Source organism: Fistularia commersonii, chromosome 22, assembly GCF_037954325.1.
Source record: "Fistularia commersonii isolate RoL2024-O1a breed Wild chromosome 22, RoL_Fcom_v1.0, whole genome shotgun sequence".
NCBI lineage: Eukaryota > Metazoa > Chordata > Actinopteri > Syngnathiformes > Fistulariidae > Fistularia > Fistularia commersonii.
In genome coordinates this window covers 5,602,034-5,619,728 of record NC_141305.1, presented here as the reverse complement: position 1 = coordinate 5,619,728, position 17,695 = coordinate 5,602,034, and the positions used below count along the sequence as shown (strand labels likewise).

The window sequence follows — 17,695 nt, the reverse complement described above, 5'->3', positions numbered from 1 at the left end:
AGTGTCAGGGGTACTATGTGATAGAAGACTATCGGCCAGCATAAAAGGAAAGGTGTACAAGACAATGGTGAGACCAGCGATGATGTATGGACTAGAAACTGTTACAATGACCAAAAGACAGCAAGCAGAACTGGAGGTTGCAGAGATGAAGATGTTGAGGTTCTCTTTGGGAGTGACCAGGATGGAAAGGAGAAGGAATGAGTATCAGAAGAACAGCACATGTTAGATGTTTTGGAGAGAAGGTCAGAGAAGCCAGACTGAGATGGTTGGGTCATGTACAGAGAAGGGATAGAGAATATATTGGTAGACGGATGCTGGAATTGGAGCTGCCAGGCAAGAGGTCTCGAGGAAGACCAAAGAGAAGATTTATGGACGTAGTGAGAGAGAATGTGAGGGTAGTTGGTGTGAGAGAGGAGGATACAGAGAATAGGGTTAGATGGAGAAGGTTGATTCGCTGTGGCGACCCCTGAGGGAAAAGCCGAAAGGAGAAGAGGAAGATTTTCCTCCTGGTAAAATCTTGAATATTTATTACCGCCTGGTCTTTTTTTTTTTCTTTCCCTCAGATTTGTCATTCAGCGGCCTGGTGTGTAGACAAGCAGTACTGAAGGATGAGGTAAACAAAACCAGGGCTGGTCCAATTCCTGCTGTGTATTTGACTACAAACAGATATGTCGGTTGGTGATTTTACAAACTCCTCTGTGCACTTGTCTCACAGTAAAAATGACAGGCTTCCTGTGATATTGTTTTACTTTTTTAAGCAAATATGTCACTTTTGTATTTTCTGATCAGAGGAAATGGTTTGTTTTTGGAAAAGTTCTAAAAGGAGCGAAGCTGCAGACACGATCAAAGGCCAGCTTTTGTCTTTTATCCTTTCATTATTTTACAGAGGGCACCCTGAAATCGAATTCTTCGACAGACTGCTGCTATTGTACGTTTTGGTAAATATGTGTAATTGTCTGTGGGAGCAGGGCCACGCTGGCATTGAGCTGAGAGGCAGAGTTTAACCTGTCAAGCATTTCCAAGTAGAAAAGATCAACCAAGATAAAAAATTTTATTTGAATGGATGTGCTGCGGGAAGAGAAGCTTCACGGTCACCTTCCATCAAACAGCAAGGCTCTGGTGGGTTGAACCGACACACAACACACACCTGGAGACACACAACACATCCATGCAAGTGCACCTGCGAGTGCAGGTCAAGCAAAAAAAAAAAAATCAAGTGAAAATGGAAAACTAGAAATCATCAGAATTATCTTAAAATCCAACAAGATCCTTCAAAATCAGAGATGAATTATATCTAAACTTTCTAGAGATTAACTAATAATATGTATAATGTGTTTGTTTGTTTTTTTTACATAAATATCCTCCAGGACTGTCTTGAAGCTACAAGACCCTGGAGGACCTTCAGGGACCTGCATAGCTCTTAAGGACTAATCAGAATTCTCCAGGTTCTCTAGGACACTCGCAATGTTTCCAGCCCCTGCAGTGCTTTCAGCCTAACATCCCAACAGCCTTGGTTGTCCCTGGAGAGGTCACATGACCACATGTGAGGTATTAAAAAGTACAGCAATGACTTTTTCAAAGGACATGATAGCAGGGGAGCAGCAGATGGCAAGATCAGCGGGCGGTTGAAAGCAACCAATGACAACGGTCCAAACGGAGAGAGGAGTTGAAGGCCAGGAATCCAGAAACACTGATGGGGTTTGTAAAGGCAGAGTTAAGGGTTTGTATGTGTGTGAGAGATTCCAGCAGACAGCAGCTTCTTCGCCATCTTTAACTGTTTTTTATAAAAAAAAAAATAAAAAAAAATTGAAAATTTTTTGAAAACAATTCTTTGGGTTGATTACCGTAAATTCTGGCATGTAAGCTGCTTCTTTTTTTACACGCTTTTCAGAGCTGCTGCTTTTACAGCGACGCAGCTAATTTTATGGATTTTTATATGGTAATTACGGTAGCTTCCTTCCAACAACACACAGTGGACAAATGAAACTGTTTCGGCAAAACCCACACTCATTTACGATACTTTTTTAGATCAGCTGTTTTGCACTTTTTGGGATACACGCCCATCATGAAAAAGACACGCAGAAAGGCATGTGATGCTGCTTTCATGTTGAAAGGGATCAGTCTAGCTGTCCAAGATTGAAATAGAGCTGCTGCATGTAAGTTCGTTATTTGTTCTGAAAAAAAAGCATTTGCATGAGGTACTGGTAGTTGTAGATGTTACCGTCATTTATTTAATTATAAGTTTTAAAAAAAATCTTTCCTGTAACATCTTGCTGCGTTAATATCTCATGTTTCAATGAGAAGACCTCTGGCTTGTAGACAAGTGCGGCTTATTTACAGTAAGTCCTTCTGAGTATTTGTTTTTGCTTTTGAAAATTAGTAGATGTGGCCTATATAGCGGTGCGCTCAACAGTCTGGCATTTATGGTAATTACAATTATCAAATCCCTTTTTGATTAATTTTTCAAAATATTTTAGTCAAAGATGAAGTCATTTTTAAAATATTCTGTTAATTAATTTTAAGCTCAAAATAATTATAAACTGAATAAGGCGTCCAGTTATTAATTTGAATTAAAGTTTCGTGTTTTTTTTTATTTTTTTAATTCAAGTAATTTATGGTTCTGTTTATTTCCAACTAAATTAAATTCATGTTCCGGTTATTTCTTTGACTAATTGTTTCGGTAACTGGTGACTAATTACCAGAGAGTTTGTTGTTGGTGTTCTGAGGTTGGCTGGAACGTGGCACAGTTCCCGGGGGCCTCTGGGAGGAGAACCTCTGCTGCTCTGCTCTGCGTCTGTTCCCCGGATTCATTAAACTCAAACAAGCCTTATCAAACTTTTTATCCCCCCGACTCGGTTTTACTGCAAAGAAGAGAAAACACTGCAGCTAATTATGCTAATTCCGCCACGGTCAGGCTGCTCAGGGCCTGGCCAGCCTCCTCGCTGTGAAGAGGAGGGGAGGCTGCAGGGAAACGAAGCTAATGGAGTTAATTCCAGACAAAGTAGCGACTACGGTTCTGACAATGAAGACCCAGCCGTTCAAATCGGGGCCTCGTCTCTCTTTTTCAGAATAATCAGAGAATTAAAAACCTGAAGCGGAGGGAATGCTTAGGGTTTGTTTAGGAATCTGATACCAGGTCAGAATTTTTGGGGATGACCGTGCCGTCTGGAGCGTAAATTGTTATCATGGTAACAAATTGTTGCACCACCTACTGTTCAAGCCCGTAAACTTGTTGTTTAAAGAAGAAAAGCTGACGACAGAATCAGTTTCTTAAAGCAAAAAAAACAACACCTATGAATTCTCGCAACATGGGTGTCAAGCAAGTCAGCTTCAAACCAATGTTACAACAAAAGGGAAATGATGATGTTCCTTTTGGTTGTTAGTCAAACTGAGCAGAAACAATGAAAAAACCTATGACAGAAGGGCAAACACTTCCTGGTTTCATCTGATTGGATGAACACCTTATGGACTTGACATCGTTGTGGAATCAGTGGGCAACAATGCACTTCTACAGCACTTCGAGTTTTCTTAAGCATGGCAGTGTCAGGGGAACCCATCTACGGTCCTTTTCTCCACTTGTCAATCACCATGTGAGCTCTCAATCAGATTTTTGGTGAATCCTGTTGAAACACTACTTTAACAGGACAATTTTTCTGAAAATTGGAAGTGAAGTTTTAAGATAAGATAAACTTAATTGATTCCCATAGGGGAATTATTCTGTCACAACAGCGTAACAGCGTTAATTCTCAATAAACATGAATATAAATAAATAGGCAGACAAGTAATAAGTATAAAAAGCAAAAGGCATCCACAAATAAACAGACAACAGAGCGACCAACAACTGCAACATCATCAAGGATAAGAAAGAACAGAATGAACAAAAAGACAGTAAGGGTGAAAATAGACAACCAAAAGTAAACGACAACATAGACGGTGACAATTGCAATGACAAGAATAAATTGAACAAAAATAGACTGGATGTGATTTTCGGGCAATATCTCAGGTTATGATTATTTATTTTTTATTAATTACAGGAAGTTCATTTCTAACCGATTTTATTGAAGATGTCTGCCTTTTTTGAACCATCTATGATTCATTAGTCAGGACGTTAATCTAGTTTTTTTCTTCTTTTTTTTGTTTTGACAAGATTAATAGTCAAACCACTGTCCTAACGGACACTGACTTGTGGTCCTCCAAGGGCCGAGGGCTCTGAAGCTAGCCTTTCCAGAAAATGCGTCAGAGAACCCCATCTCCTCCCTGATGACCGCTATTTTCATGCAGAGGAGACTTTGATTAGCGGGTGGGCAAAATGAGTGTGGTGGCGGGCGAGGAGCCAGGGCCCTCCTTTTCTCCGGCATTTGATCAAACAAACGTCTCCTAAGGTAATCCGAGGCCGGCGTCTGATATCCTCCAACTGTCTGTGTGTGTGGGGTGGGTAGAATTTTGTTACACAAACGCTTGGCACTGAGGAGGTCGGGTTCCGACTGGCAGGTGCAAGGCTTTCATGGAACTAGACTGTCCTTCTCAGAACTGGTGCCGCATTCTACTCTGTAATCCAGATTATTTTCAGATACAGGGAGGTCACATCATCATCATCATCATCATCATCACACACACACAGGATGTGGAGCGGTGTGCTAACACATACAGGTATTTTTCAGGTGAACAGTTTCTGATCACCCACTGTGTTCCCACAGATTAGTTCCTGTATTTGCCAATTTGAGACCTGTTGATTTCTAATTTTCCAGAGGAAAATCCCCCCCGGGTTCCCCACAGCAGTTAACCTGCTGCATGTTTTTGGAATGTGGAAGGAAACTGGAGAACCCGGAGGAAACCCACGCAGGCACGGGGAGAACATGCAAACTCCACACAGAAAGATCTTCCTTGTCAGAATCCAACCAAGGGGACCTTTCTATGTGGAGTTCGCATGTTCTCTATTTCTGGTAATGTTCTGTTTTTTTTTTCTTGTTCATTGGACATTATTTCAGTTGATTTCTTGATTGTATTTTATAATGATTTTTAGTTAATTCATTTCAATTTTGATGTTTTCAGGTTATTTAATCGTTCTTATGTCCTGTGCCTTGAGTCCATTTAAGATAATGATGCCACACCAGAAATCACCTCAGGATTACTTGTCGTTTCCAAGGTCCAGGGTTGAGCGGCCCATCAGCCCGGGGACCAGACACAGCAGCGTGTGGAAGGTCAGATTTAACCAGCCGTAACGTTAAAGGAAAAAAGATGAATGTTGAGGAGACGGAACATTGTTCCAGCAGACGCTTTGAATCTCTTGTTACAATGTAAGAACGAGTTAGTGCGTAATGTTCTTCCAGGAGAAATATTTTGAGAAATCATAATATTGTGGCTGGATCACAGACGGACGATCCATGCACCCCCACTCACAACATTTAAAAACAATGTAGCGTCAACATCAGCCGATGTCAGCGTCACAGCCTACACTTAGTCTAATGTCAACTCCTCAGCATGCCTGGTGTGCAGGTACAACAAATCCATCAGAAGTTTGACATTTTGTTTATTGTCAAGGCTCCATCAACCTTCAAGAAGGTCCTGAGTTCAGGTCTTTCAGGTGCAGAACACTAACACATCTTAGAAACATGAGAGACCCCAAGATCTAAAGGGCATAAAGGCCCAAAGGCCTGCTGCTTTTAACCCGCCCTGTTTTAATTAGGTGTTTCAGAAATGGGAACTGAACCTTCCACACCTGGATGCTCTTCATTGCCTGCACACACACATCAACATGCACACCCCCACACCTCAGGGAAGGACCATGGGCCTGTATATCCCCTCAGAAGCTCCTCTGTTTTCCCAGCAGGCTCCAGCTTTTACTGCCTGCTCCTGGACCATCTCCTTCTCGTTTCCACCCATTGCTTTGTTTTTCATTCCCCCGATTTTACCGGCAGAATAGTCGAAAACCGCAGACGCGATTGGAGTTCCAGCTGTGAGACACTTCCTGTCTTGGGAGGTCATGTGACCAACGGGAATTTCAAAAACTGGATGTTATCAACATCGTAATTTTTACGGGGCTTATTTCAAGTACTTCTTGCATTTCTTTCCTTAACTTGTGATTGTTTTCTCTATTCACCTCTTGTCGAATTATTTTTCGGAATTTTTTTCAGTAATTGTCATTTTTAAAGTTTTTTTTTAAATGGTTTTAAACCTTTCATCTCCACATAATTTGGGGATAAAAATAGCGGAGGATCAGACGTCGAGCAGATTCAGATTCCACAGAACAAAAATAACCCTGACGGGGCGTCGGGATGAAATAACAGCCGGGAGGGTTTTTTTTTTTCGCAGATTAAATTTCAACTGAGGAGAGGAATCCTTAAAAACCGCTGCTGTGACAGAAAGCAGTGAAGTCGAACCCAAACATCTCCGGATCCTAACGAACCCACGTTCCCTTCGACAGAGATGGGGTCTTTTGTTATTTCAGTATTCTGCTGCTAGATGGGGATGGGGGTGGAGGGAGCGGAGGGGGGTTAAAAGGGGGCGGATGGAGACGGCAGTGGTGGGAGGTGGGGGAACGGGAAAGTGCTAATTGGCGAGCGGCGTCTCCGAGTGGCGGGGCGATGATGGCAGAGATGGAACCTTGGATTCTTTCAGGGCGCTTGTTTGATCATCGCATCCTAACGAGGTCTGGCTCCGTTTTCAGATGTGCCGTCTTAAGAGAGGGAAAAAAAGGCAGGGGGGGCTACGGTGTAATAAAAGTTTTACGAGACATTGTGGCTCTGAGTTTGTCTAAAAGCTGAGAGCAGGGCGTTCAACAAACTTTTCGCTAAATGTTCATGAGAAGAAAAGCAAGAATAAACTCTAGAATAAACAACTTCAGAAAGCTCTCGTTCTAAATGTCTTTAGAGAATTATCTCAGGGTTTCAGGGAATTTATTTTGTTAAGTTTGAGGGAAATTCATAAAATATTTGAGTCTTTCACTGCCGTTTTCCCTTTCTAATTGTTTTACAAACAACAGTCCTAATTGTTTTTACTGAATTGATTAGAACTTTTAGCAAGTTTTAACTACGACACAGATGAATAGAAATTATTAATCTGAGGTATACATTTTATATATCTATATATGTATACATTTAAATTCAAACCCAAACCACCCTGGAATTAGCTAGAAAATTCATAAGATGTTTTTATTGCCAAATTTTGCAAGAACAGCTAAAACCCCCAGAAACCCTCAGCGGTGGAAGTGGACTGAAAGTCAGCCCGACACAATCGTTATTTTGAAATGTTTCTGTCTTGGGGTCAGGTGTCTCTCCCCTCCCAACCTATGACCTTGTTCAGGCGAAGGCTTTGGTTCAGGCCTTAACAAAGCTGTAATATCACCCCACCCCACCGTGGGCGAGCAGAGCGGTCCACTTCTCAGCCAAGACTACAAGCATGTCGGTGTGTGATGACCAACTGCAGTCATATGACCCTTATGTATCCTAATGTGACCCCCAACCCCAAAACTGTTTAGTGAATAATTCAGAATTAGAGTAGGTTAGCTTTTCTTGTGAGGATCAGCTGAAACTGGACTGTATTTGTCCTCCAGTGGAAGAGATGCAGCCTTTGTGTGTGTGTGTGTGTGTGTGTGTGTGTGTGTGTGTGAGAGAGAGAGAGAGAGAGAGAGAGTGAGGTGTTTCTTGTCAAAAGCAGCCACCAACAGCTTCTGTGAAGGATCGCGGCTGTAAACTGCAGAAGGACGGCGAGTTTCCTGCTGACTGGGAGGAGTAGCATCGCCAGCACACAGCTTGTTTTCATTCAGGTATTTTCTTCTTAAATTTCAAGTCTTTATCTCAGTCTGTCTGTTTTTCTCATCATTTATTCAGCGTCTCGCACACACTGCTGATTTAATTGAGGGGATTTCTCAACTGGTTTCAGCTCATCTTTTGTCTGCTTTCAATTTTGCCAATTATGAGCTAACCTCGTGATTTATTTATTTATCTAATTTGTTGTCATGTCTTCCACAATACCATGATTTCTTTTGGGTCTTGTTTTCTTTGAGTAACATGCTTCATACTATCTGCAGGTGAGCTGGTGGAGAAACAAATCATAGCTCTGCTGGCTCGATTGCAACATGTACAACTGAACCCTAGGCCGGAGGAAGTGGACGAATCCCCGCTCCCAACCCACAGATTTGGTTTGTCCCTTCAGCTAGCTGTCTCTGAGAAAGAACCAATCAAACAAGTCAATCGTCCTGAGTAACAACTGATTGCCAAACATTGATGAAATGTTAATAGAGACGGAGCGGCGGCCTCTTTAACGCGCTGATAAAAGCCTCCTCTCCGGGATGGGATTACTTTTTGCGGCGCTGTGTCTCTTGGGACGTGAGCGGAATAAGGCGCTGCCTGCGACCTGAGAGTGAACTCCTCACCGCCGTCTGACAGGCTAATTACAATATCCGGTGCTGCAGCACCCAAGTCCTGGGCTCGGATCCAGGCAGTCTTCATGGGCCCCCGGCCAAATCTCCTGCCATCTCCGCCCCTGGCACCCTACCCGCCACATCCTCAGGCAGGGACGGGAGTTATATTAGTGCCAGGCTCACACCATCCTGGTCACCCGCCACTGCAGCACCTGAGGCGGCGAATCAGTCGAACTGAGTTCTAAATCTACTTTGAAAGTTCTGAGAAGCTCTGAGGGTGCGGGGCTCTCTGGAGATGCTGGAGGCTCAATGTGAAATTATATAAAGGGGTAAACATAGGAGATCCATGGTTAGGAGATGAGACGCTTTGTACTGAAAGTCAGTCAGTGTTTTAAAAGGAGCAGAAACAGAGCAGCTTCTTAAATCCCAGTGAGATCAGGAAATACTGACATTTTCCCGAAACAATATTTAGGACAATAAAATATCCCTCACAAATATTTTATAATAATTAGCTTGTTGTTGTGATGGAACCGCAACATTTCAGGCTGCTGCAGCGTCAATGTCTGACCCTGAGGGATCTGCCAACAAGTCTGCAGCTCGACAAGTGCCACTTTGAGAAGACTCGATGGTGTGTGCGTGTGTGTGTGTGTGTGTGTGTGTGTGTGTGTGTGTGTGTGTGTGCGTGCGTGCGCGTGCGTGCGTGCACGCGCCCGGCAAGGTGAGATGATCAAGACAAACCTCAAAAGAGGATTAACAACCAGACCGAGGAAGTAACACTATAAGGCAACGCTCAGCCTAACCAGAACCACAAGGATCTTTGTGTGGTAATTATATCTTATCACTGTTGTTCAGTGATAAGATAAAATATCTTTACTTAATTAAACGTCACATTTTTCCAAAAATTTGTTAGAACTTACCAAGAATTATCAAGATTTTACCAAAAAAGTTTAATGAATTACTGGAATATTGAAAAAAAAAGTTGAACCTGAACTCATTGTGGAGTGGAGTGACATGATTTTCCAGTCGAAAACTGATCAGGACCAATAGAAATGAAAGCTAGTGAACTTCCCAATCATGGTGCTTCCATGATGACCTTTACAGTACAACAAACTGCAACAGAGGACAGACAGTGACGCATTGGAGCCCAGTGTGGAAGAACACTGCTGTCTCTTACGGTGCAAAATGTTAGCCGAGGCAGAAGCTCTAATGTGGACAAGACACACAGATGGCACCCACGCTTGCAAACCACATCGCCGTCCCATTTTCAAACCTGGAAAGCTCCAGCTGATTCTCTGGGCGTTGAACGCACCACGGAGGCCCCGACGGCCCACAGCAAGGGGAGGCGGTAGAGACAGCGCTGCGGCCCCGGAGAATCCTGCAGCGGCTGCAGACGTCAGCACATCGCAAGCAGGAAAAAAAAAAAACAGGCTGAGAGCAAAGGCACCGCTGCTTCTTCATTTATTATTTAAGCAGCATTAAGGAGAGGAGAGGAAAGAACCTCCTGCTGCTGCAGCTCCTGCTCCTCCAGGAGGAGGAGGAGGAGAAGGAGGAGGAAGAAACAGCTACTGCCTGCAAATACACTAAAGAGGCTGATTTCGTCTCCTCCTGGGAGAGGTGTTGGAGTGCTGAGGTGAATCTTGAACATCGGCAGAGACCAGAGGATGTGCTTTTGAACAGTTTATGCATCTACTACTCACCCCCCCCCTTAGGACAGGTTTTTATGGCCTCCTCCGCCCTACAGGTTTCCATCTGTATGGCGACCCAGTGTCATTACAGATGCCTTTCACATGATCACAGACCCCTCCTACAATCACCTCCAGCCTTCGGACTGTTCCTCCTCTCCAACGCCATCTGATCACCACTCTTCGACATCATTCCATTTGACATGTGACTTAAACCAGGCTTCAATCAGCCAACTGACGAGGCTTTCCTGCCCAAGTTACACATGAAAACTTTTCCCCTGGATCATTACTTCCTTCGATGGGAACCCCCCCAGCTGTTTATCAAGAGTTGATATTTGCATTGCCATGGCAACCAACAACCAGTGACTGGTGGCATCAGTCACTGGCTGGTGCTGAAAGTCCATTAAGGACCATTGGACACCAGAGTGATGTCCTGGTGGTTCTCATCTTGTTGATGGACTTCCATGTATGGTTTTGGGGGGATGACGGTGAGGAAATCTACGACTTTTGTTCCTCCCGGATTTATGTCTTTCAAGCTTCAGATGTGTCTCAGATTCTATAATAATTTATCCTGTATTAATTTCTCTCGGAAAAATGTGTTCTCTGTAATTAACCTATCATGGATGACTCATGAGCAGTATGCTGCCATTCACCTGCACCAGGGGAGCAGTTAGGGGTTCAGTGTCTTGCCCAAAAACACTTCGACACACTAGGAGGAGCGAGGAATCGAACCAGGAATGTTCAGTTCCAAAGCCAATTGCTCTACCTCCTGTGCCTCGCCGCCCCCATGCTTGTCTCTGATTAAAGAAGCAAAAGAGTCCCGGGCGATGTGGAGCTTATCTGAGCTGGACAGAGAGGAGCAACTGACTGGTTCAGTTCGGGGTGAAGAAGGAGGAGGAGAAGGAGGGGAGCTGATGGCTGCAGGAATGTGTTGGGGAGATTCTCCTCCATCACAATGCAAGAAACAACCTGCTTAAGTGGCTTTGCTGCCTCGCCAGGCCGGTTTGTTATTCGTGGGGTTAGGGATGTGATGCCCTAGGGTTACGGCGGTGAGATGCTGACAGTCGAGGTCCCTCGATGACCAAGGAACGGCGACTTGACAGGACCTCTGGTTCTCTTTCCTTCATGCCTGTTCTGGCAATGCTCTCAGAAGAAAAAGACAACATGCCTATTGACATGAGCACCACAGTGTTGCTCAGGTCTGGGGCTGTGAACTTGTAAATAATTAATTCTTGAAGCGATTGGATGTGCATTGGAGAAGATGCAAGGTTGGTCTCAGAAGCCTGCGTTGCGATGCAATATGGCTGTAGGAGGCGCTGGCTGCACTACTAACCAATGAAGAGAGACATGTTAGCCAGGTTAGCTGCAGCAGACAACAGTGGCTTTGGTAGACATGGTTGTCCAACATATCGCTGCTCAGCACCAGCGGGTAAATGCAGTCCTTACAGGGTCTTGGTCATGGAATTTGTCCCCTCTGATGGACGTGGATCTGCATGTTTTCCTTGGAGCGCTTTCCCCCAAAAAGAAAAAAAAAAAAAAAAAAATCAACTGTAATGCCTACAGCTGCATCTCCTCTCCAAGCAGCAATCAGTCTTAACAGGACCAGAACCAACAAACTGATCAGGCAAGAACCAACCAGGTCAACAAACAGCTATTTTGACAAATCATTCAACTTCAATCCAGCTCATCTGGGAGGTCATATCACAGATATTAACCAGTTTGTTTCCCACCAGACATTACATTATTTCCACATGCAGTTATACATAAAGCAGAAGAGCCAAATTTGGTCACTGCATTTAACCCATCATGGATGAACCATGAGCAGAAGACAGCTACTGAAGAGCGCCAGGGAAGCATTTAGAGGTTCAGTGTCTTACTCAACAACACTTTGACAGGTTAGGAGGAGCCAGGAAAGGAACCAAAGATCATAGAACTGCTCTAACCCCCTTAGGCACACCGTCCCATCATGAACCAACGGTCCTGTCAACACAGATTATTTGTTCAAAATCAGCTGAGGTTGAAAAGGAAGTCAGAGATAACCCTCTGTGACACATAGAACACAGAGATCATCGAGAACCATGGAGAACATGTCCAGCGTGCCACTCAGGTACGATAAAGTAATCTTCTAGAGTCATTGCTAGATGGTGTAGGTTCTGTCTTTATGGCCTGTAGGGGTAATATCAGGACTCAGAGGACTCTCAGAAAAGGCATCGTTCCAGAATGAAAGCACATTTCAGACATCACGGAAGGGTTGGTGCCCCCCTCTGGAACCAGATTAGGATCCATTTGTCATGCCTCTAATCCATAAACATGGTGCGACATTTGAATCACCATGAATAATCAGGAGCTTGATAATGAAATAAAAGAACAAAAGGATAAATAAATAAAACCTGCTGGGGGTTCTGTTGGTTCTCAGGAAACACAGGGTGGAATTATGGGAGTTTTGTAGAAATGTCCGACGAACACAAGGGACATAAGATGTGCAGGACAGAGCTGACAGAGATTTAGCTTACAACAGCAACCAGAAACAACCACCAACAACAACACACATCTACAGGCAATGGCACACAGCTACCTGAAACAACACACAACCAACCACAACACACAACAACCAGCGACAAACGTAGCAGCAACCATCCACAATACACAGGCACCATCGACGACATATGATAACAACCAGCTTTGCACAACATTCTCCCATGACAAACAGCAACCAGCTACAACACACAGCAAACCAGCACAGCATACAGCCTGCAGTGACAGACATCTACCTGCAACAACACACAAGCAGCAATGACACACACAACGCCCAATGACATGCAACAACCAGCTATGACACCACAATCTATGATGGACGTTAATTGTTACATCACGAAGGCATCTCTCATGTCAGGCATTCACAGGAAAAAGATCAAGCAGCTGAAAAATGGAAATCGGGCTGACGTTGAAAAAACATCAAGAGTGCGAGGGCTGCCTCTGAAGGCCTTTGAAGGTCTGAAAGATGTCGCGTTTTGGTTTGATGACGACACTGTTGACGTCAGCTGATATCAATGTCAATCGGCATTCAATCAAACATCAGCTAAACAACCTTGGATCAAATATGTCCCTTCTCTTCAAAATGTAATCCTAGTGTCATTGCATCAGAGGACTTCTTGTTAAGGACATATTTGAGAATTCTTCAAACTGGTGGTGGTGGTGGTGGTGGTGGTGGTGGGGGGTCTTAATTGAAAACAAAATGTCACACACACTTGATCCCCGCTTACGGATGCGGCGCCACGTCCCCAGTGGCGCTGCGGTACATTAGTCTCCAGTTACCAGCTCCATTTCCATTCCCGCTCCGACCGGGATGAAACCTGAGCCGCCAGCTCACACAGCAGCTTGTTTATCACCTAAATGAGGGGAATATAAAACTCACACACACACTGGGTTGATGTTTACCTGCCCCCTCCCCCATTGTCTCTCACTCATTTCATCCAGGTTTACTTCTCACTGTCAGCGGGAAACTTTGGATCTGACTAAAGATAATAGTCGGTATCATTCCAACATCAGATAACAGGGAGGCTGTTATCAACTTGGCGGGGAATCATCTTGTTTTACCGCCTTATCATACTTCTGTCCTAATGTTACACAGGGTTGCGCCATAATATCAATACGCCGATAGACTGCCATGTTATCTAATCAAATATCGTATTGATATTCCTGCCACTCCTTTCCTGTCATACCTCCTGACACAGATACTGCTGGAAAGCATTTCAGTAGTGTCTTCATGATTTACACTCCTGTCTTTCTTCTTAAAGAAATATTATCATAGGTGTTTTTTTTCTCTTACAAGCATAGCTTCATGCACGAGTTTGCCCGCAGGCCACTGTAGGCCACCTCTGCTCCGGTCAGATAAAGACTTGCATTGATTTCACTGTTAAATTATTTGTTCTTTTTTTTGTCATTTTGTGTGTTGAGATGTCATGGGGGGTGGACATCATTGTCATCAGGCTACTTCCTGCCACCTATTTTTCACCATCCATTACCGAGTTATTGACGTTAATTAAGAAACGTACAGAATCGGCGTTCCTATGGTTAATTTTGATGATTTAAATTATTTGTCCTCTGGTTTATTTGATGTTTCAAAGGTTTCATTAAGTTTTCATTGAGCACAATGTGTGTGTGTGTTTATGAGAGAGACAGTGTTCTAAAATGCTGCAGGCGAGAAAAGCAGCCTGTAAAAGCAGCCAATTTACCTCCTCAAAACCTTTGAATGGACTTTATTCTCTAAAGGAAGTGCTAATGAACCCCCCCCATCCCTGACCCCAGCCCCAACTCCTATCCTGGAGCCCGGCCCCCCCAAAACTGCTGCTGAAGCACAGAAATGTGCTACGCACACAAATGAACAGATTGAGCCAAAATGGCTACAACGAAAGCTACTTTGAAGCTAAAACTCCTGAAAGCCATTTTTAATCATTTGACTGAATCTGGTTATTTCATTTTCTCTCTCAATTTTTGGTCAAATTGATGAAACTTTTGAGGGGAATACTCCCATAATTCCATTCAGGTTTTGGAAGAACGCCAATCTAAGATGATTTATAAGATGACTTCTATTTTTGGGGTCCTTTTGAGTTCTTGCTTTTTCAGACCGCTATGTTTTGAGATTTTCCAGGTTTGAAAGGATTTTCTTGCAAACTGTGGGGAGCTGGGGTTTAGCAAAGGACGTATTGCTCTTTAGAAGATGCCTTAGTTAATGGACCACGAACATTGGAAACTAAGGGGGTGTCTCTCTCGGCGCTAACAGTAAGTCTAAGAGTGCACTCCCCCCGTTATGGTAACTAACGGCGCAGGTTTAGTGTCACACATAGAAAACACATTTTACAATCAACCATGGAGTTCCTTAACATAAAATCAAAATAAGCTTCCAACAGTCATCATCATCATTCGCAAAGGATTCTGGGGTTCCGCTGGACAGTCCCCGCCGTACACTACGATATTTTGTCGACAATTCCTCTATTAATTTCAGCTGATTTTGCAGTTTAGCAGAATTTGAAAATTAGTGTTGAAGTTAACTTTAAGATTAACACGCCGCGAATATAAAAGGAAACCTCACTAACCACAATTAGAAAGTAATTATTAGTCTAATGACTGGCATCCAAGCAAATCAATGACAAGTCATCACTGATGTGAATTGATCAGTGTTTTCTATTTGAATTAACGATGGAAGTCATTTCCGCTCGCTGACCGGAAGTGGCCCCGGGATTGTACATTTCTCCGCAGTATCCGGAGGTGTGACCACGTGACGCTGTCGGCTCAGCAGGTGCACCTCGGCCCGTTGGTAAAGTCCCATGGTGTATTTATTTTTTTGTTTTTTTTTCACGGGAGGTAAAAAAAAAACGTTTCTAGAAAAGAAGAATAAAAAATTAATAAAAATAGTTATTAAGAAATTAGCGGGCATAAAGTGAAAACGCGCGCGCAGCGTTGTTCAGGATGGTACGCTGGGGGGGAAAGGGACGGACCGGACCGGACCGGACCTCCCGCCGTTAACACCTCGAACCGGCCGGAGTGAAGTTTACGGGACGGCAGCTCCTCCTCCGCGCCGGGAACCGACCACCGGGAGCGGACGCTTACCTTCCGCGGTGGTCCCGGAGGAGGACCGGACGGGAGCCGGAGCTCGCGGTCAGCGCGCCGGTTTGTTTCAGTAGCGTGAGCCGTTAGTTTTGTTTCCCTCTGGACGCCTCCGGTAAGAAAGGAGAAAAGTCCGCCGTCAGTTTGTATCCGGACACCGAGGAGCGGAAAAGCGGTGGCGACAACAATAAACGACGGGGAAACCGTTCCGGTTGCTGTCACCGCCGCGCGCGGGAGCGGGGGGGCGGAGGAGGCGCGCGCGAGAAGGAATGGGGGGGCGGGGGGGGATTGCGGCTGCGCCTGCGCACTCCTAACCGCTACTGCAAAACAAAGATCCTGTGGAGAAGAAGATGGCGCACTCTGAGGATGAAATCTGGTTAAAAGCGGGGTTTTTAATATCAGATGGCAAACTACGGTCCGCGGGCCACATGCGGCCCCTTGGTCTTTTTAATCCAGCCTGTCAAAGATTGATACGGAATTCATACTTAATGTGAATGATTGGACCAATGAATGTGGGAGCTCAAATGGGAGATTATTTCATTTTTGGAGCTACTGGATGACATAGGTTGGCTTTGTGATTTAGCCTTTAGTATGGCTATAGTGACACATGAATGAGCTTGACGTGGAGCTACAAGGGAAAAACAGGTTTGTGCGTGAAATGCAAGCAAATGTCAGAACCTTCAAAAGCGAACTTGTTTTATTTTCTTGTCCGATATGTAGTGTTAACAAATGCATTTTTTTTTTTTGTTATTTATTTGTATCATATCTTGTGGTGACCCGGCCCGTCTATCAAATTTTAAAAGTCAATGCGGCCCCTGAGCCAAAAAGTTTGCCCACCGCTCTTATCTATGTTTTTAGTTTATAAGACGCCTTCCATTACTTTTCATGTGTAACTTATGTGAAGATAACTTTTGTTTTCACAGAATCCACACATGTAAGGACTTGTGTGAAACTATCATCTCACACCAGGTCTCATGAAAATATTAGTATTTAGAGGTTTGATGTGTGGATCTCACATCTAAAGACTTTGAAAAGATTTGCAAAAGCCTTGTGGTATACTACATCTTCATGGTCTCCGTATTTTCCCCGGCATGCGATGTTTTCACTGGGTATTTGAAGAGCCTCTGCTATTTCGGTCCATCGCTATTCCTTCTCCACTCCTTCTCCATGTTGGAGAGCTGACATTGTACGTGTCGGGCTGTTCTGCCTAAAGCTGCACCATTCGCTCCACTTTCAGGACGGTCCATACCGATCAGGACTTTTTTGGCTGTTCCCGTTTATCTGTACCACAAAGAAATACCATCTCTGCAGCCAGTACCGCACTGGTGATTGTATTTCTATCAGGTTTTCTTTTCTTTGGTTTTGTTAGAGCTCAACTATTGGTTTTGGATTATGTTACGTCACTGTTAAGACAAAAAAACTTGCAATAATATCAAACACTTTTGTTATTGTGGTAAGCTCCAAGACTAGGAAAAGACTGATCTAAGACAGTAAGATTACCACCCTACACTTGATGATGGGGAAGATGATCTTAAGATTTCCTTCCAACTTTCGTTTTTAAGTCTGCTACTGTAAAAACCGTAAGGTGTAAGGCCAGCGTAAAACAATGCTTTGTACAATTTGAAACGGTTTGGTAAGCTCTTGTCAAAAGTTATTTTCTGAACTCATTGGAAATCACATTTTGTTCAGAAGATGAGGCCACAAGCGGGTCCTATGATGTCACATCCCATGGTTGTTATCGTCATTAATTGACCGTTCATATGTTAAAGTTACTAGAATAATCTGCTGCTCATGTCGCTGTTGTCGTTTCCTAACCCTTCTGTTACGTTGGACAACCAGGCACAGACCCCAGCGCCAGCAGTCTGGACCCCATGCTTGTGGAATCACCAGAAAAAGCACAGCGAGGTTTGTGTGAAGATTCACAGCTGGGGTGAGAAACTTTGCCAAAATTCAACTTTCCACACAGACACTGCTTGTGACACACCATAGCCAGCCAGGCGCCACCACAACATAACCACAATGACAGAAACTAGTTCAGTGGACA

The 17,695-nt window shown here is 44.0% G+C and overlaps 1 protein-coding gene across 4 annotated transcripts in view; it reads right to left on the bottom strand.

The window, feature by feature from the left end:
• LOC147221428 (spermatid perinuclear RNA-binding protein-like) overlaps positions 1-15,887 on the bottom strand; it is a 32,985-nt gene extending 17,098 nt beyond the window's left edge. For 3 of the 4 annotated variants that reach the window (XM_086169590.1, XM_086169593.1, XM_086169592.1), the window contains exon 1: positions 15,655-15,887. The gene's annotated coding sequence lies outside the window, so the exon portion shown is untranslated. Of the gene's footprint in view, positions 1-2,699; positions 2,862-15,654 lie in introns of all 4 variants that reach the window. The other variant, XM_086169591.1, reaches the window with a different exon arrangement.
• Between the last annotated feature and the right edge of the window lie 1,808 nt (positions 15,888-17,695).